Below are 21,088 nucleotides of genomic sequence, written 5' to 3' on the forward strand. Positions count from 1 at the left end.
TTCATAAGTGGGGCTTGGTGGCGCGGCGCTGGACCCTTTCAGCGCATTTCCACAAGCCCTCGCCAGCTCGGGGTCTTGAGGGAAAGAGAGTTAGAAAAAAAGGCTTCCGTTAGTGGAATTTGCTGTTGTTTTCATTAAGCCAATGGCTTCCAATCCCGGGTCAGTTGCTATCTATCCTCTGGACGCGGGAACGGGCAATTTCGGGTGAATCGCAACCCGCCCAGAATTTAGACAAAAATAAGACCGCCCTAAGAACAACACTCTGCCTCAATCCGAGATTTGCGGGTCAGGGGAAAGAGAAGACCCTGGCCTGAGATTTTTCTTTCTCCCCTTCTTCGTCTGGATCACTCCCGCAACATACAACTTTCACGTGCCTATGTCCAGGAAAGAACAACGGACACCCGATCACTGACCCTTTGAGGGGAAAAGGCCGACAGAATCAGACTTGTGAAAGGAGATGCTCTGAACCCGTTAGCTGCCGGGGCGTGTCCTCTTCCCCTGGTTGCGGCAAGATCAGGGCGGTAGGGGTTCAGTCAGGCCCCCCCTGGTCCTGTCTTTTGAAGGCCAACAAGGTCTAGGAGTTAGTGCCCTTTTCTTCAGTGAAACGGCTCTAGGATATCCGGTTAACTTGGTGGTGGTGTTGTTTTTCTTCCCCCCACCCCCACCCCCAGCAGTCCCTTGGGATTGACTGACCCCCGGGCCTAGGCTGCTTTGGGGAGGTCAGACTGGTTTCCTCTTTGGGAAGTCCACTTTTCTCTTATTCCTTGCTGCCCCCATTCTGACCTCATAAGCAATCAAAGAAGACAAAGAACAGGTTCCGCCCCCCCCCTTCTTGTCCTATAAAGACACTAGAAAGGCTATTGAAGATGGAAAAATATGTGTTTTAAAGGAAAAAGTAAAATAGTAGCCATCCAGCAAAATCACCAAACTGGAAATCAGTTTGCCACTCGGCAAAACAGGTACTTTGGGAACACAGATCTTTGCTTTACTTCCAACCTAGTCCTACCAGGGAAAAAGGAAAAGTCCCAGCTAAAGCGAACACTACAGAAGGGCAGGTCTATTTTGATTGTTATTCTTGCTGCCCTTTCTTAACCTCCTAAATCTAATCCAATCTCCAGAAGAAGAAGAAGAAATCTGGTTTTCAATTTAATTATGTCGAGGACTATTCTCTGCATTGGTATTATGGTCCAGGGAGGTTTAGGGATATCTGACTCTGGGGACAAGGTAAAGTTGAATTGAGGAAGGGGAGTGGGTATGGGGAAGAAATCTCAGATAAGTGCCTCTTGGTACTTTGTACTTTGGTTTTGAGTCTCTTTCAATTATATTTTTCGGCAAGAAAGAAGTGTAAACTCCGAAATTTAGTTGAAGGGAACCCTAAGTCCTTAAGAAAGATCAGAGTGGGGTAAAGAAATTATTTTCTTAAGATAGTTCCTAGACAATAACAGTCACTGCATGAGTATGGTTAGTTTTTTTTAAGCCCTTTCTTCTTTCCTTCTGTCTTTTCTGTCTCTCTGTCTCTCTATCCTTAAACTACGGACTTTCTGGACGTTTCTGTCTCTATTCCTCTTTTCTTTCTTTCTTTCGATCTTGCTAACTGCGGTTTTAGCACCCCACTGCATTTTTTTTCCTATTCTTTTCTTTCTTTCTTTCCCCCCTTTGAGATCAAGCTGGCAAACAGCAACCTCTAGTGGACAGCCCAGGAGAGGTCTGGTGGAACATGGTGATGGAAGAAGCTGGAGAAAGAGAAACGGCATCATTTCCACAGTATCTTCTCTAGGGCTGGGTAAGAAGAGGAGAATCTGGACAGGGCAGATTGTGAAGTCATCTTCTAAACGAGTTCCAATTTAGGGGCTCCAGGCTTTGCTAGCTGAGTGAATATTTTTTTTTTGTTTTTTACTTTTTGAGGGGGCAGAAGGGAGAATGACTGAAATAGATACTTTGGAAAGGCTGAGATACAAAGTTCCATATTTCTATGACCACACAACACTATGATCTTCATTTATCTATATAAGTTCTTTTGTTAAGAAATAAGATTTAAGGTCAAGGTCCCATGATTAAAACACATTCAGAGACAATGTGATATGTATTTAAAATCAAGAATCTTTTTGTTTGGGAGATGATTGGATCTATTCATTGCAATTGCATCCTCATCCTATAGCCTGAGATTTTGGTCCCAAAAGAGCTAGGGTGGCTGCTTGGGAAGTTCTTTTATTTCTTTTTTTCGTGAGAAGCTTTTCTGGTTCTTACTCTCTTGGTATAATGCAGCACCACTCCACTCCTAGAGAGGAATATGGGAATTTCTCTTAGCCCTAAATATGTTTGCTCAACCCACTGGTTCCAAGACCTCTCTGGACCAGCTGAGAACTATTCAGGTTGAACTTGATCTTTAGATCAGGAGGGACCTCTGGACTCCCTTTCTGAGATACAGAGACACTAGTGCCAATCAGCAAGTGGTTCCCCTTACCCCCCAGTTTGAACCTACTGCTGGAGATTTAGGGGAAAAGACTGAGGGGAGATGCTGAGGCAGCCCCAGACCGTTCCTATCAAAGCCAAAAAAAAAAAACCCTAATTAATTAAAGCATTGGTTTAATTCAGGTAGACCAACTGGAGGCTGGGAAATGAGGAGCAAATGAGAAGCTGGAACAGTTGGAGGTGTCTTTTACAACTGAGTAGATTAGGAGCATCAGGAAGAAACAATTCACAGGAAACTGATGGATGTCTTATTCACTGAGGGACTAGCAGCTGGCAGGGGGGTGAGTCCAGAAGTATGAAGGGCAACACCTTGTCTTTTCTGAGCCTTCTGAGCCTGACTCTACACGTAGACTCATGAGAACAAACCGCTGCACATCTTTCCTTGCTTTTGTGCCCTGAAGCCCTGCCTTGGTAAGTGGAGCTTGGAAAGCTTCCCTGTTTCTCCTACTTCCCGACTGGTGGCGGAAGTGAATGGGGGTTGGTTGAAGGTTAGGCCTGTCAGAACCTTGGAAGACAGAGCTACCAAGTGCTCTCTCCACTGGGTGAGACACGATTCCAAGGTGTTGGATCGAAGGTTTGGAAAAATCTCTAGCCAGCAGCATTCAATCTCTTCAGTCCAAGTAAGGGGAGAAGAAAGGTGTTGACAGAAGGGTGGGGCATCTGGTTTTCAGGCAAGACTAGAGAGTAGGAACAGATAGATTGAAACCCAGTTAGAAGAGGAAGCTTAAACACAAATGTTTCCTTTTTAATGTTTCATGCTCTTCTGGGCTCAATCACCTTTTGTTTATCTGACTTCCATCATCCTCTTGACCAATTACCCTCACCTACTATCAAAAGCTCTCCAGTTTACACCTCCTCTTTAGGTTTAAATTCTACTTCTAGCTCCACCTTGCCTGTCTTAGAACAGCAAGAACAACATTAGATTGACCTATAAGAATTGTTGGTCACTGGCCACTTGGGGTAGTTAGGCAGTAGATAGAGTGTTGGACCAGAGTCAGAAACATCTGAGTTCAGATATTGCTTCTGTCATTTAGTATCTTTGTGACCAGAACAAATCATTAAACCTTGCCTGACTCAGTTTCCTCATCTCTAAAACAGGAAAAATAACAGCACCAATGTGTTATATAAAGTTTAGCTATTGTTATTGCTATTAATATTAGTTATCATTAGTATTAGTATTAGTATTATTATTGCTTGGCCTCTGAAGTAGCCTGTGCTTGTGAAAGAGTGGCCTGTATCATGAGAATGTTTTCAGCTAATTCTAGACTCTGGCCCCATAAGACAAATGTGGAGTGGAGGGAGGGAGGAAGAGGTCCTCCACTGCAAAGCAGTATCTTAACTGGAGTGGTAGGTCTTAGAAACAAAGAACAGTAGACCTGGAGGGAACTTTGTAGATTGCATAAGACTCTCTTATAGAACTGAATGAGTCTAGAGAGGTTAAATGATTTGCCACAGGTCAGAGGTAGTTAGTGGCACAATTAAGACCAATTTCCTTGTTTGGTTGTTTAGTATAGTCCTCTTTGAAACCAAAAGACTAGTAGTCTACTAATACCTCAATATGATCCAAAGCCTAATTTATAGTAGATTCTTGGGAGTTTCATAAATTAGAAGGCTTCAGGAGTCTATTAAATGCATAAAAAAATACTCAAAAGTTTCTGCACTGTTTAATATTCAGACTCCAGTGATAGTTATGAGTGACATAAAATATGCTGCCTTCTAAGTAAATTTGATCTCTTGTTGAAATTCTCACCATTTCCAAATGAAGGCAAGTGTAGATGTTGTCCTATAATTAAACATATAAAAAACACAAGAAACCACCTTTCTTTAGATGAAGATTAAGATATCCAAGCAAATGAGTCCAGCCCAGAAAGAAATTAAGATTGAACAGTCAGAAGCAGCTAGGTGGCACAGTAGATAGAACACTGGCCATGGAGTCAGGAAGACCTGAGTTCAAATTCAGCCTCAGACACCTAATTACCTAGCTTTGTGACCTTGGGCAAGTCATTTAACCCCTTAGCTTTGTCAAAAAAAACAACAATAAAAGATTGATTGGGGGAATAAGTCAGAATGAAAGGAATTATTATTCTACACACAGCCTGAAAAAAATATTAAAGTCCACTACTTACTAAATTCTGTCATTCCAGTTCCACATATAAGGATGGAGCTGGGATAAGACATTTGTATATCTTAGGCAAGGTTTAAAAAATTGCATTCCATGAAGAATACTGTTCAATAAAATTTATGAATCTTCATGATAACTGGCATTCCTATGGCACTTGAAGGTTGATAAAACTTCACATACATTAACATATTTGATTTATACCATATGTTGTTATTTTTGTGTCAGATGTCACATGCTGATGATTTGCCTAGAGTGTTGAGATACTTCACTGTTAGGGGAGGAGAAATCATATTCAAAGGCCAAGACCTGCCAAAGAATTTAGACCATTACCAGAAGTCCTATTTCCTATCATATCAGGTCATGGGATGAAATGATTCTGGAAAAGAATGAGAAGAATGTCTTTGTACAACATACCCCCTTACTATAAAAACATAAAGTGAAAGTTATGTCACCTTTAACTTGGTCTTCTTTGAACAAGAAGGATGACTATCATTTATCACAACTATACTGAGAGTTATTACAAGTATTATTCACATTTTGCAGATCAGGAGATTGAGATTCCAATGGCTTTCTCTACCTCTAGATCAAATACAAAATCCTCTATTTGGCAATCAAAGTCCATTATAACCTGTCCACCACCTTCCCAGTCTTATCTCCACTCCCTCAATTATTCTTTAATGCAATGACATTGTCCTCCTTGCTCTTTCTGGAACAAGATACTCCATCTCCCAATTTCAGGTGCTTTCACTAACTGGCCCTCCTCATCTCTGATCCTTGTTTTCCCTGACTTCCTTCAAGTTATTAAAATCACAATTTCTTAATTTTTGGTTCTTTTTCTCTACTGATTATTTCTACATTATTATTTTTTTTTAGGTTTTTGCAAGGCAAACGGGGTTAAGTGGCTTGCCCAAGGCCACACAGCTAGGTAATAATTAAGTGTCTGAGACCGGATTTGAACCCAGGTACTCCTGATTCCAGGGCTGGTGCTTTATCCACTACGTCACCTAGCCGCCCCATTTCTACATTATTCTATATATTCTACATATATATTGTTTATATATAGTTGTTTATATGTTGTCTCTACATTAGAATGTGAGGTCCTTGAGAGTAGGACTGTCATTTATCTTTCTTTATAATCTCAATGGTTAGCCCAGTGCCTGGACATAGTAGGTATTTGATAAATATTTATTGAATAACTGGCTAACATTTCTTTCTTTTTGGTTTTCTTCAGAACTGAATTTGGTCATAGTTATACATTTTCTAGTTTTTTAAGTTGTTATTTTATTTGATCATAGTATTGTTCATTTTTGTCTTCCAGATTCTGCAACTTTCACTCTGTATCAGTATATACAAATCTTCCCATTTTCCCCAAATTTTTGCATTTGTCATTTGTTACAGTAAAATAGCATTCCATTATCTTCAGATGTTATGGTTTGTTAATTATTCCCCAATAGAAAGATGTCTGCTTGGCTTGCAGTTCTTTGCAGTACAAAAAGTGCTGCTGTGAATATTTTAGTGGGTGAGACCTTTATGATTCTGATCTTAATGGAATATATGCAAAACATTAACATCTTTGAGCCAAAGCTATGAACAACATGTATTTTTTTCTACTTAGTTGCAAAATGTTTTCCAACATTCTAACATTCTTGGACCATTCTTGAACCAATTCAGGTTCATCAACATAGTATTAGTGTACCTGTATTCCTGCAGTTCCTCCAATCATGACCATTTTCATCTTTTGTCATTGCCAGTTCTGCTGACTTTGAAGTGAAACTTCAAACCCATCCTCCTATTCATATATCTTTTGATTATTTATCAGGTGGGGAATGGCTCTTATTCTTACTAATTTGAATAATTTCCTAGTACATCAGAAAAAATGAGTTCCTTATCAGAGAAAATTACTATAGATATTCCTTCCCCCTCCCTAGTTACCCAATTCCTTTCTAATTTTAGCTGCATTGGATTTTTATGCTAAAACTTTTTCAATTTTATGTAGCTAAAATTGTTCATTTTATCTTCTTTGGTCCTTTCTAGCCCACCTTTGACCATGAACTATTCCACTATCCATGGAAAGGTAACTTCTTCTTTGCCCCTCTAATTTGTTCATTTTACTCTTTATGTATCTTTCTATTTTTAACCAATTTGGATAATTTTGATGATTACTATTTCAGAATATAGTTTGAGGTCCATAAGTTCTCTTTCCCCTACCTTTATTCTTCTTCATTATTCCCCTTGAGAGTCTAGATTTTTATTCCTTTGAATTATATTTGTTAATTCTTATTACATTAAGTAATTTTAGTGGTTTGATTAACATAACACTAAATCTGTAAATTGATTTAGGTAATATCATTTTAAATTATATGGTAGCAGCCCCAAAATAAGGAATTACTTTCTAATTATGTAAGTCCTCCTTTATTCATTTAAAAAAGTATTTTAAAATCATATTTTTATGGAATTTATTATTTTCTCCTGCTACATAAAAATGCTGTTAATTTTTGTGGATTTGTTTTATATACTTCTACTTTACAGAAGCTATTCTTTGTCCATTTGCAGATTCTCTGGGGTTTTCTAAGTAAATCTTCATATAACAAGTAAATAGAGTTAATTTTGTCAACTCTGCCATTTTTTATACCTTTCCTTCTATTATCTTATTGCAATTCCTACAATTTTTAGGATTATGTGAAATATCAGTATGGGAAAAGAGGAAATCTTGTTTTATCTTTTGTTTAATAAGAAAGATTCTAGTGTTTTCCCCTTGTAAATAAGATTAGCTTTGGGCTTTGAATATATCTTTATCATATCAAAATTTGTCCTATGTTAATGTTTTGTAGTGTTATTGGCATACATGAGTTTTGGACTTTGCCTTAGAATTTTTCCTTCATCTTTTGATATAATCATATGTTATGGCAATTTCTGTTTTTAATATGGTTAATTGTTAGTAGTTTTCATAATATTGAACCATTCTTGCTTCTTTCAAGAACTTCACAATCAACCATTCCTTCTCTGTCCCAAATTAGATCTCAAGACTTCAGAAATATTAAAAGTATTTCTTATGCACTAGTATCTGCATATGTGGGTCAGGAACTAAAACTGTCTGTGGTAGTCATTGTTTTTCACTAGGCAAAATATTTGCTACTCTTTCAAACTCTCAAGTATCTTTTTAAAATTTTTGCTTGTTTCTCTAACCAATGGCCCCCCAAAAGACTTAATTCTATACATCTCCATTTATCTTTCACTTTTCATATTTTACTGTCTTTGGTTTTTACTCATTCACTGACTACTTCCTTTGATGAGGAAACATAGTCAAGTATACAATGCCCTAAACCTCCTGTGCAACCTAGGTGAGGTGTGCTTCCTGATTGTTATTGTTCCCAATGAACATTTCTAGTAGCATACAAAACCTGACTTGTTTTTTGAGTCCTTTTTGGGGGTTTTCTTGAGAAAGATATTGTAGTAGTTTGCCAATTCCTTCTCCAGCTCATTTTATAGATGAAGAAACTGAGGCAAACAGGGTCAAGTAACTTGCCCAGGGTCACAAACCTAGTAAGTGTTTGAGACTGGATTTCAACTAAGGACATCCTGACTTCAGGGTTTTATTCATCACACCACTAGATATCCCATAAACTTGACTTAACAGAAGGTAATACTTATGTATCATAGAAATGGAATTTTATATTATTAAAAATAAGTGAATTTATAATGAGCTTACCCCACTTCATTAAAGAAGTATATGGGGGAAGGAGATGCTAGGGGTAAGGAATATTGTTTATACTATCAGAAATGATTGCCTAGAAATATTATAAAACTCAAAACATTGCAAAAAAGAATTATTGTAAAAACTACTGGTATATGTAGTTGGAAAACAAATAAAATAATAATATAAAAAGGGAAATAAAATAAACACCTATTTTATAGGATAAAAAAGAAATGGTTGACTATATAATTTTTGGTTTTACAAACTGTTTCTTTCCTCTTAAGATATTTAAAAGATAAGAATTCTTCAGGTAGGAGAGGAAAAGGGATATATTCAGAAATGGAGGTGCTATAAAACTAAATATATAATTAAAATAAGATAAAAAGTACATTTAAAAAAGCAATGCAATATCAACATGTCTTGTGTTGCTTGTCATGCACAAAAAGTTCTGCTATAAATACTTTGGTATAGATAGGACTTTCCCTTTCTGTTAAATTCTTAGCAGTGGTAAGGGGTATAAGAAATTTAGTTATTTTTTTTGTATAATTACAAATAATTTTCCAGAATGATTGGACCAATATTAATGACTCTACTAACAGTGTATTAGTGTGCTTAATGACTTCTAGAAAGGGTAGTATTCCTGATACTTGGAAAATGCTTTGTTTCTATTTTGAATATTTGAACTGAATAAACTCAGCATGAGGATACAAAGTGGAATTATTCATTGTTTGATGTAATCTAACTGTATTGTATAAAGAAATTATTATTAGAAAGGTAATTGTGGAACAATTTCAGTGCAACTGAAGGAATGTTGTACAAGGTTCTCTAACTTTATTCTCAACCATTGAATATTGCTAAATAAATTACCTGAGCAATCTGAATGACTCTAGTCCTGCCTTCCAGAGGTAGGTTGAGAGTCAGAAGTAATTATTCACACAAACCAAAATGAGTCTTAGAGAGATCCACTGAGTAGAAAGGAAAGTAAGACAAAAACATATTTGGGTGGGTTGGGAGATGATTTCTGTGCTGACTGGGAGAAGCTATGAGTGTGACCCACAAAAGAACTGAAATAACCCTATGAATATGTAATTACAAGAGAACAGTTAATATTCCCTTGTGACAAACAGGCCACCTAGTATTTGCAATACAGGGGAACAGCAGTGGTAGTTTATAAAAGTAGTTTACAGCAACTAGGGAGAAAATGCTTAAGCAGATGAATTTCTTACATTGTTTTACCCAGAATGCAGCAAGGATTTTATTAAGCACCAACTTCTACAACAGAGTCCATTGATTGCCACATTCCATTGTCTAGAGGGAACATTTCTAGAATGAATTAATCACTCAGAACTAGGTGAGTATGGACAAGGCCTGGACACTTTTGTCCAAAAGCAGAGGAGACTGAAATGCTGTCCCACTGAAGTGGTTCCTTCCTAAAGGTTTGACTGAAACACTTTTTTCTCTCTGTACTTCTAATCACTCAAATCTCTTGGCCTTCCTAAAATTTATATGACTTCCTAGGGCATTGTCAAATTTCTTATTTAATATAAACACTACTTATTAAAATATCTTTGATTCATTCAAAGAGGTGGTTAGTCCTTACTTACCTCTAGCTCTGGTTGATTGATTAAATTAAGATGTTTTCTCACCTTTTAAATAAGCTGAGATAATTAATGTCCCCCCCCCAACTTTACATGTTTTTATTAATTTTTCACTTGGTTTATGTCTCTGTCATTATCACAATTTTTTTATTTATAAGGAAGAAAAAAAGTTCAGTTCCACTGAGCTCCCTTATATACATGTTTGCCTGAAGGCCTAAGTAAACAACAAGCATGTGAATGTTAAAAAAAAAAAAAAGGTGTATTATTAGGACCCTCTGAGCCAAAAGCAGAGATTTTGAGACAAAATCTATTGTAGGTTGTCCTCAAGTTTTTCCTAGAGTATCTCCTGCTGAGAAATCTGTGAGTAAATATATAATGGGACCCAGGTTCTGAGCTAATTTATATTGATTGAACAGTCTTTCAGATGATATTAGAGAAATGTTTTTTGTTCCTATATACTAAAAATAAATAATGTTTTAAAGGATTTAGGGTTGCCAGAATTGTATATATGAAGTGTAATGTGGATCCCCATCAGCATTAGTGAGGGAATGTTGCCTCCATCATCTGGTTCTGGTTGCTCTAGAGAGCCAATGAGAAATCGATGATATAGTGATGTCCTTATAATGGATGCATCCATTGAGCCCCATTCATCACTATCTGGAGCCTTGGCAATGATGGGAGAGTTGGAAGTCTCGATAAAATTGAATTGGAATTTTTAGTGTTTTTGAAAATGTCGAATCTGATCAATTTGAGAACAGATCACTAGCCCAGCCTTTGATATGAATTTTCTTGGAGGCAGGGAGGTTCCATTTATAGCAGAGCTTAGTAGAATATCTTCCTGTTTTCTGATATTGGGAACTGTAAGGGTCAATAAAATAGATTCCATTCTTTGCAAGTTATCATCCGCACATGTCTTGTCACTAGGGCTGGACTATATTTGCAGCATAATTTGGTTGTCAAGACTACAGAGTATGAAGAACACCCTGCAGCTAGGTATGGGTGACCTGCTGCTCATTGTGTGAGTGCTGCACATCCAACTTAAGAGTCACAATTTTCAGCCAGTGGCTAAAGATAGAGTTGTTTGTCCATGTCTCCTGGAGAGAGGAAGTATTGTTCTGAGTTGTGAAGAATAATAATAATAACTCATATTCATATTAATAACATCTAGTGCTTATGAGATTTGTAATGTACTTTATAAATATTATCTCATTTGACCATCACCATAGCCCTATAAGGTCAGTGCTATTCTTATTATTTTGCAGATGATGAAACTGAGGCTGAGAAAAGTTAAATGACTTGCCAAGAATCACTCATAGTGAGTATCTGGGGAAGGATTTGAACTCAGTTTTTCCTCATTCCTAGTATAGTGTACTATGAATGCTGCTGAGATGCTTCTTTTCAAATCCATCCAACAAGTATTTATTAACTGTTTAATAAATGCTTTTTAAAATAATTTAGAGAATACACAAACAGTCCTTATTCTCAAAGAACTCACAATCTAATGGGAGAGACAATATTTCAACAACTATATGAAAACAAAATATGTACAGGATAATCACAGAGGGAAGACACTAGTATTAATGATAACTAGGAAAGATTTCTTGCAGAAGGTGAATATTTAGCTAATACTTGAAAGAAATCAGGAAGCAGAGACATGGAGGGAAAGCATTGCAGGCATGGGACTGAACGAACAAAAATTCCTGTAGTCAGGAATTGTTTAATAAGCAGCAAGGAGACCAGAGTCACTGGATTGCAAAATAGATGTGTTTTATGGGGTACTCTTTTATGGTTTTTATGATTCACAAAGTTTCTCATGACAACCTTGCATATATTATTGTCCCCATTTTAAACATGAGGAAACTGAGGTTCAGATCAACTAAACAATTTGCCTGGTCAGTGAGATATAAAGTATCATTGAAATAGAAAATATCAGATATTTATATGTAGGTTTTTCAGTTCTATATCCAGTGTTCCTTCTATTATTCTATAGTATATTTGTGAAGGGATCAGGAATATTTTCCATCCCTGGAACTCAAAAGGTTACTTCCCTTCCTTTTTCTTATGACTGTCAGGCAAAACTTTACTTTTGAAGAAATTTGCTTGTTTGTTGTGTCTGGGTTGAGTATGCACACATACACATACATACACACAAAACTTTACTGATATATAAAACAAAAAAAGAAGCAAACTAAATAACGAGTTTAGAATTTCAAAATTACAAAGATATACTGATATTTTTCAGTTTAATCTATCTAGAATTCTGTTCTTTATCTGATCTGCTTCTCCTTGCAGTCCAGGACTCCCTCAGAGTGGATAAGGGGGATTCTTCCCTAAAGTGAAGCTCAGTTCTGTAGCTTTTTAAATGGTATCTTACTGTAATTTAGGTCTACTTTTTATGAGTCTAAAGGCTCATTTAGGGGGCTGTTTCCTTTTTGAAAATGGGTATCCTAATCTCTGCCACCAAGATGTCGATGCCCAAGAAGAATTGAATTGCCATCTATGAACTCCTTTTTAAGGAGGGAGTAATGGTAACCAAGAAGGATGTCCACATGCCAAAGCATCCTGAGCTGGCAGACAAGAATGTGCCCAGTCTCCATGTCATGAAGGCCATGCAGTCTCCAAAGTCTCATGGCTATGTTAAGGAGCAGTTCACATGGAGGCATTTCTATTGGTATCTCACCAATAAGGGCATTCAGTACCTCCAGGATTACCTTCACCTGCCCCCTAAGATTGTGCCTGCCACTCTTCACAGAAGTAGACCTGAGACAGGAAGGCCAAGGCCTAAAGTTCTGGAGGGTGAGCAACCTGCCCAACTTACTCGGGGTGAAGCTGACAGAGACACATACAGATGAAGTGCTGCTCCCCCTGGTGCTGACAAGAAGGCTGAAGATGGGGCTAGGTCAGCAACAGAATTCCAATTTAGAGGTGGATTTGGTCGTGGATGTGGTCAACCTCCTCAATAAAAACCATAGAGATATGTTTCATATTGAATAAAATTTTGGGGAAAAAATTAAGAGTTAAAAAAAAGAAAATGGGTATCCCTCCATCACCTCCTACCAAGTGACAGCTATAGAGAGCTTCTGGTTGAACTTGGTACTAAAACTGTTACCAAATGGATCTAATTAAGATTTCAGATCTGTCTTTGGTCTAGTTGCTAGCACTCCACTTATTTCATCATGCTATTGATTGATAACTCATTTTTTAAATTGGCCCTCAAAGTCTCTCCAGAAGGGGAGTGAATGATCCTAGAATTCCATTTTACTTTGTAACACTTATCCAATACTTTATATAGCTATTAGCCAGAAATCCCATATTCTGAGGGTTCAGTCTTGGGTGCCTACTTCACTCTCAGGTGCATTGTTGACTCATTTTTCTACCATCAAATATTTTCTCTGACAACTTTAAATTATATCTCTATAGGTCTATAATCATGTGAGTAAAAGGGTCCCAGATCCCATGTAAGTATACACCAAAGGTAGCAATTTATAAGGAACAGGGCAACTTTTATTTCACTCCAGAGATACAATTCTTAGAGGATTTAAATAGTCCCTAACAATTGATAATAATTTTCTCCTTTGCAGTGAGTCCTATTTTCATTCCCAGGACAGACTTCTCCCTTCTCCAAGAAAGTAAAGGAAACTGGATTTGCTAGAAGCAGCCAGGAACCCAGAAAGAGATTCAGGAAATGGCATATTAAACCATGCTTCTGTCTCAACCAATATCTCACCTGAGAACCCAATGGAGACAACTCAAGACTTGGAACCCCAAATTCTTGGGAAATGTAATTCTCTTCCTGCCCCCTGAAAATTGAATCTGCTTCTTGCTTAGCTCCCATAGCCATCATGGAGGAGAGCAACCCATATTGTGAAAGGGTCTGTCTTCTCTGGCCTAACTGCCACTAATCACTGACAAGTAAGCCCAAGAGCCCCAGGAATGCCAGTGTTTTCCCCTCCTCCTCCCTGTTAAACACTGGTTCTACTTTCAGCCTGGCCCTCAAATCCATCAATTTCAGAAGCAACCTCTATGGAGATCTGATCTGGCAACTATTTTCAACAGGTACTGCAGCCTTCACCTCCTTAGCAACCATAGCTACTGAAGACACAGAAAGGAAAGTCATTGGAAAAGTCAGAGTTCAAAACTAGAAATGATTTTATTAATGAAAATATTAAAGAAGATATATTACTAACAATGATTTGCTGTTGGACCCTGACTAGCATGAGACCTTTCGATCTGACTTGCAGATGAAACTTCCTGTTTGTGTTGTCTTGCCTATTAGAATGTAAGCACCTTAAGAAAAGAGACTATCTCTGCTTTCCTACTCTATCCCCAGCTCTTAGAATATTACTTTACACATAATGAATGCTTAATATATGTCTTTTAATTCATTTATTTAATGGGTCTGTACTATGTTACTAATGGAACCTGTTCTTTTGCTCCTCCATGTTGTGCCTCAATAGCTTGCTGCAATAGAGTCACATACTGGATCCTCATTCTAGGATCTTTTGACATTTCCTTGGGAAGGCTGAGATTTGTAGCTTTCATCACTCAGACACCTGGTTCCATTTCCCATAGGGTGATAGGTGCCACAGTGGGTAGAACAGTTGGTCTGCAGTCTGCAAAACTTGGGTTCTGTTCACGTGAGCTCTGTAATGACTATACTTTATGTTAGAATTTCCCTTCTTCACAGGGGAGCAGAACAATGGAGTTACATAACAATCAGTCAATTAAAAGGACTTCTGAGGCTTTGCTAGTGAATTCTAGCTCAATTTGGAGACACTCATAGTTGCCAGAAGTCACAGAACTAGCCTTGATCAGTTCAAGGGCAAACTGGAGCAGAAGCTTCATAATCAAAACTTTGCTCAGGACTTTGTAAATTCCTGCTGCCTGACTTATGTCTCTACGGACGCCCTCTCCCTTAACTCCTGATCCCCTCTTAAAAGTCTCTTTTACTATAATATCTTACCCCTTTTCAACTCATCTGAGCAACTGAGAACTCTCCCACTCTGCTCCTTTGTAGGATCTTCTCTCCCCTACAAGCCTTTTCTTGGATAATAAGTGCTTTAAATACTAGACATTTCATTTCTTGCCCCTCTGTCTGGCTTAGTTTTTCCAACTGCAAAATAATAACAGCAGCGCCTACCTCCCAGGGTTGTTGTAAAGATCAAATGAGATAATATGCATAAAGTGTTTAGTACAGTGCCTCCACATAATAGGTGTTTAATAAAAGTTTGTTTCTTTCCTTTTCTTCCTTCTCCATGGTAGTCATCTCAGAATGAAAAATTACATATTTTCTGGGTCCTCTTCACAGCTAGGTCTAAGAACGTGAAGTCCACAAACATCCTCTCCTCTGTTTAGAAGACTGAATCATGTGGCTTCAAGACTACCACTACCACAGTGAGTGGTTGTTCTTATTCTGTGTGGTGAAGACATATGCTGAGGCTCTGCCATAACTTTCTAAGGAGGGCATTAGTGACCCCAAGAGGAGGTTGTGCAGATGCATAGTATATCCCTCCATCACATGTATTCACATCTGTTCTTAGCACTGCTATAATTCTTCAGTTCTTTGAGAACCTCACCAAAGCTAATTCCACCCCCAAGACTCTCTTTTATAGGCCTAGGACAAAGGGGGTGGTGCTATTCCATAATAGATCAAATTATCCACAATCACTGAGACTTACTTAATCACTCATCTTTAATGAGTTATGAATAGGTTGACAAGCACCCAAGCCCAGGAGATGTCTTCAACCATCTCAACAAGGTTTTAATGGGCATGCCCACACTCTTCATAGGGAAATGCAATCAAAGTCCCAAACAAAGGCTCACCCCCAGGAAACCACATCAAATTGATGAGTATCCCCTGCTCAAACCCCTACAATTATGCATGCTGCAATAACACAGACAATTTACATTTCAACCAGAGAAGGATTGCTTCATCAAATGGTGTCTTCTGGGTCCACCTGTGCTGTCAGGGGTAAGCATTTCCAAGGCAGAGATGAGACAAAGCAATCTGTGCTTCTTAGACAAGGTTTCCACCACCCTTCTTTTAAAAAATGTTTAATTTACTTTCACAAGCATTTATTTTCTTTATGTCCCACTGCCCCACCCCAATGAAAATTTTATAAAATAAAAAATCCTTATAATAGACATACATAGTCCAGAAAAACAAATCACCACATTGACTATGCACAAAACTATTTGTCTCATTTTGCCTTTTCAATTCACTGCCTTTTTGTCAGGAGGTGGGTGGTATATTTCATCTTCAGTCCTCTGGACCCATAGTTTATCATTACATTGTTCAGGGCTTTAAAGTATTTCAAAGCTTGTTTTTCTTTGTAATGTTTTTGTCATTGTATAAATTATTCTCCTAATTCTTATCACTTTACCCTATATCCCTTCTTAAAGGTTTCAGTTTTCCCTGAAAATATCCATTTTATCATTTATTATGGTACAATTACTTAATATCATAGGAAAGATTTAAATAACTATGTTCTAGTCAGAGCTTTTGAATTTTTTGATGTAAAAGATGCAATTTTATTTAGTGTAAAATATATAATGATAAATGAATGCAAAAAATAATTTATTAAGTGGACCATGTGGACTCCTGGGAATATAAATACAAAAAATGAGTCAGCCTCAAGAAACTTATTTTCTAATAGGGAAAGCAAATAAACATTGGAAAATGTTGACCAGTAATTGGATTTTAGTATGGGAAGTCATGTCTTATGTATCTCCATTGTTCTTTGTGTGATCCTCAAATTCAGTTCTTTGGAGACTGTGACACTCCATGACTCATTCAACATCCTATGAAGGTACTTGGTATTAAAAAGATGAATCTCTGCTTCCTGAAGAAACTTGTTTGGTCATTTATATTCATATTAAACTCTTCATGACATCATTCTGTATTTTCTGGCAAAGATTTTTTTGGGGGGTTGCCATTTTCTTCTCCAGATAATTCTATAGATAAGGATTTGAGGCATACAGGGTTAAATGACTTTCCCGGTGTCAAATAGCTAGTAAATGTCTAAGGTCCAGCACTCTATCCACTGTGCAATTTAGACTCTTAGAAGAAACTTAGGGGTTATCAAAAGAAATGAGCAATTTTCCCAAGGAAATCTGGTATGTTCTCCTCTCCCTTTCAAGCCTAGGTTTAATTCATCTTGCATTTGCATAGCGCCAAGTAGAGGCACTTTATAATGAAGAAAATTGCAATGTGGAAGGGATAACAGCAAAATAATGAAAACCCAGAAAGGAGAGAGTGGTCAACAATGTAAAATGCTGCAGAAAAGTCAAGAAAAATCAGGAATAAGAAGACCATAGGATTCAGCAATTAAAAGATCACTGGCAACTTTGGAGAGAAGTTTCAATTGAATGATGAGGTCAGAAGCCAGGCAACAAACATGTAAATAGTAAACAAAAAAAGAGGGAATGGAGGTATTAAATGGAGAAAAATTGTTCTAGAAATTCTTCTAGGAAAGGGAGGGGAGATATGAGATAGTGAGGGTGAGTGAAGGGTTTTTCCCCCCTTAAGTATTGTAAAAACATGGATATGTTTATAGGCAGCAAGGAAGAAGCCAAGAGAGAGGGAGAGATTGATGATGAGAAAAAAAAGAGGGATAATTAAGTTGTACATCCAAATGCAAAATCATTATCTGATCAACATCTTTTCTTAATCCACTTTATTTTTCTGGTGTAGTTAGAACTCTTTTGAGCAACTCTGGATCTCATTTGGGAAATTCTCCAATGCTGCAAGACTCGATCAGCCCAAGATCATCCATAAACAGTAGCAACTACAATGATCTCACCAAGCACAGGGAATTCTTCAATTTGAAGTCTACCTTGAACCTCCTCCAAGACAATATAGAATATTTTTGGCAAGGATACTTCTCTCTGTGTTATTCCTTCATTGATATTAAATATTGAATAGTTAAGTTAGATTATCTTTGTTGTTATAGCTTAAAAAGGAAATCAATTTATCCTTTTATACTTGAGTTCAGTGCAAAGGGAGAGAAGAAATATTTCAGAAATATGATTCAGGAGCAAGGAATGAGAGAAACCAAAGGCTTATAGAATACGAAAAAGCCTTTATTTAAGAAACTCAATCAGTTAGCAAGCTGGGCACTGGAGAAACAAAAACAAAAACACATTCTCTTCTCTGGGAACTAACATTCTCTCTATAGGAAACAATATTATGCATAATCATATTATATACACATATGTATGATATACATTTATATAGACATTTGCATATATGTCTAAATTAGATGGCACAATGGATAGAGCAGAGGTCAGGAGTTTGAATCCAGTCTCATTCTTTTACTAATTGTGTGACCTTAGGCAAGTCATTTAATCTTAATTGCCTTGCATACAGGACCATCTCCAGTCATCCTGATTCATATTTGGTCATTGTCTCTGGAGGAGAAAGTGAGGCTAGTGATTTTACACAACACCCCCTCACTCAAATCTAATTCATGTGCTTATCATATCAATTCCCTGATGTCATGGTGGTCTTCGCCAAGGACATTGCATTGTGCATGTAAGTTAATATTAGGTAATTTAGTGGGGGGAAGCACAGCTGGAGAGAATCAGGAAAAGCTTCATGTAGGAGATTCTCTTTAAACTGAACTTTGACACAGGATATGCAAAGAATACTGAGAAGGAACTGTCAGAGAGATAGGAGGAAAGCAAGAGAGAGTAGTACAATTATCCCTTCCATATCTTGGGAAAGAGGGAAGGTTAGGAACAGGGCACCATGGAGACCAGGAAAATCTGAATTAAAAAATTTTGGTTCTCCCTTTGTACCAGAGAAGTAGTCTGAATTATTATGATGTTAAAAGATAAAACATGTTATTATTTGATACTATACACATATTTTATGCATTTCTAAGTTTCTAAACTTTTTCTGTGTTGTCTGCTGGCCTTCAAGTGTCATCTGTGGCTTTGGCAAAACTCAAAATTTCCAATTTAATTTTGTATGTCGACCTGCAACATATTGAAACTTCAAAGGAGAAAATTGCAGTGTGGAAGGGATAACTATAGAATCATGAAAATCCAGAAAGGAGTGTTCAACAATGTAAAATGCTACAGAGTAGTCAAGAAAAATCAGGAATGAGAAAATCATAGAGTTTGGCAATTCGATCACCAGCAACTTTGGAAAGAACAGTTTCAATTGAGCGATGAGGTCAGAAACATTTAAGAAGTAAACATTTAAGAAGAGGGAAAGGAGTCATTAAATAGAGGAAAGTTGTTAGAAATTCCTCTAGGAAAGGAAGGGGAGATATAAGGGACAATAAGATCAAATGAAAGTTGTTTATTTTCTTAAAGAAAACAGAAGCATGATATGTTTATAGGCAGCAAGGAAGAAGTCAAAAAATAGGAAGAGACTGAAGATGAGAAAAAAGGGGGGATAATTAAGGGAGCATTCTATTTGGGGATCTGGAATGGGATGGAACCAAGGGTAGAAATAGAGGGATTGTATTTGACAAGGATAAATGTCACCTTTTTTGACAGGAGTGAATAAGTGATAATGTTCAAGAGTTTTGAGAAGAAGTAAAAAAAGGGTAAAGAAGGGCTTTATGGTGAATTACTGCTATTTGCTTAGAAAAGTCTGAAGAGAGGTCTTATATTGAAAGGAAGCAGTGTGAGAGGATCACAGAGAGAAGGTTTGAAACAGCCTCCAAGGGAATTCATCAGACTTTCAATTAGAGAATTGTAAATGGCTTGATTCGTGGCAATAAAGGGCCAGTTGAGATTATAATTTTTTTTTAGCTTTTTGCAAGGCAAACGGGGTTAAGTGGCTTGCCCAAGGCCACACAGCTAGGTAATTATTAAGTGTCTGAAACCGGATTTGAACCCAGGTACTCCTGACTCCAGGGCCAGTGCTCTATCCACTGTACCACCTAGCTGCCCCCGGAGTTTTTCTTTACAATATTAGCTATTGTTATATAAATTATTCTTTTGATTCTTTCCCCTCACTCTGTATCAGTTAATAGATATCTTCTCAGGATTTTCTGAAATCACTCTTTTTTGTCATTTATTATGCTGCAATAATATTACTTTATATGCATGTACTATAATATACTTTATTCAACCATTCTCCAATTGATGGATTTTGATGGTTTAGAATGAGTGTTAATAGCAATTGTTCTCTTTCCCTCCCAGAATGACAATTTTATGATGACAAATTGGGCCCTGTCTTGTCTCAGTTTTTATCTAACCTTATATCATTGTCAATTTGTCTCAAATTGAGACTTGAGAAAAACTTTAATTTAGAAAGGTCAAGACCACCCACTTCATCCTGAGCCAATTATCTTGACTTTTGTCTTGCCTATGAACTTCAAAAACTCTAGAGGAGAGAATGAGACTGACAACTTTTTGAAGCTCCGTCTTACTTAAATCTAGTTCATGAGCAAGTCAAGATATCAACCTCATTATGTCATTGGTCTTCTTTAAGAGCACAAGATGAACAAACTCCTCAGTTTTCAATTCTCTTCTTTTTTCCCTTTTAATCTTCCATTCAGTATCCACCTCTCTGAAGGTGAAATTTGTTTTGCTTGTGATTATTTCCTCCCTGATGTTATTCTCTTTCTTAACCTCACTTTTCCTATTAATCCCTGTCTATTAATTCTTTAGTTTGATATATTATATGCCAAACTCTGTGTGTGTGTATGTGTGTGTGTGTGTATTTGTGTGTGTGTGTGTGTGTGTGTGTGTGTGTGTGTGTGTGTGTGTATGTGTGTGTGTGCGTTTTCACTACTCCTTTGTTGGGTTCAGGTTACAGTGAAGTATATCTGGTGCTTATTCTCTTCATCCCTTCCTCTGAGATTGTATACTCTTCTCATGGACTCCAATTATGAGAAAAAAAAATGAGTTCTACCTCTTTCTTCCTTTCTGCAAGAGCATATTCCTTTTATCCTCCCCCTTTCTCTCTTAAAATCATCAGAACAAAAGCAATCCACCCCCAAGTCCTTTTGTCTTAATACCCTTTGAAAATATTAAGATTCTAAAGGGAACTCATTTTTTCTTTGTCTATTAGAATGAAAGCATTTCACTTCTGTAGAGTCCTTTCCAGTTGCCAAAATCAATATCCCTTTTTTAAGTTTGGGTCTCTTGATTCTTCTGTTTTTGTTTTAAATTTTCTATTCAGTTCTAGTCCTTGTATTTTTTCATCTTCATCTCATTTCCATTGAAGGTATTGTTTCCCCA

At 37.2% G+C, this 21,088-nt stretch overlaps 1 long non-coding RNA gene and 1 pseudogene across 2 annotated transcripts; both read left to right on the forward strand.

The window, feature by feature from the left end:
* Window positions 1-869: 869 nt before the first annotated feature.
* LOC141520024 (uncharacterized) lies at window positions 870-17,692 on the forward strand. 2 transcript variants are annotated; one of them, XR_012477512.1, is made up of 4 exons: window positions 870-959; window positions 1,662-1,783; window positions 2,596-2,883; window positions 17,580-17,692. It is a non-coding gene; the product is annotated as an uncharacterized LOC141520024 (long non-coding RNA). The 2 variants fall into 2 exon arrangements; XR_012477513.1 differs by lacking the exon at window positions 17,580-17,692 and adding an exon at window positions 9,529-9,803.
* Window positions 12,352-12,849, forward strand: LOC141520023 (small ribosomal subunit protein eS10-like; annotated as a pseudogene).
* Window positions 17,693-21,088: the final 3,396 nt, after the last annotated feature.

Source organism: Macrotis lagotis, chromosome 4 (assembly GCF_037893015.1).
Source record: "Macrotis lagotis isolate mMagLag1 chromosome 4, bilby.v1.9.chrom.fasta, whole genome shotgun sequence".
NCBI classification, from domain to species: domain Eukaryota; kingdom Metazoa; phylum Chordata; class Mammalia; order Peramelemorphia; family Peramelidae; genus Macrotis; species Macrotis lagotis.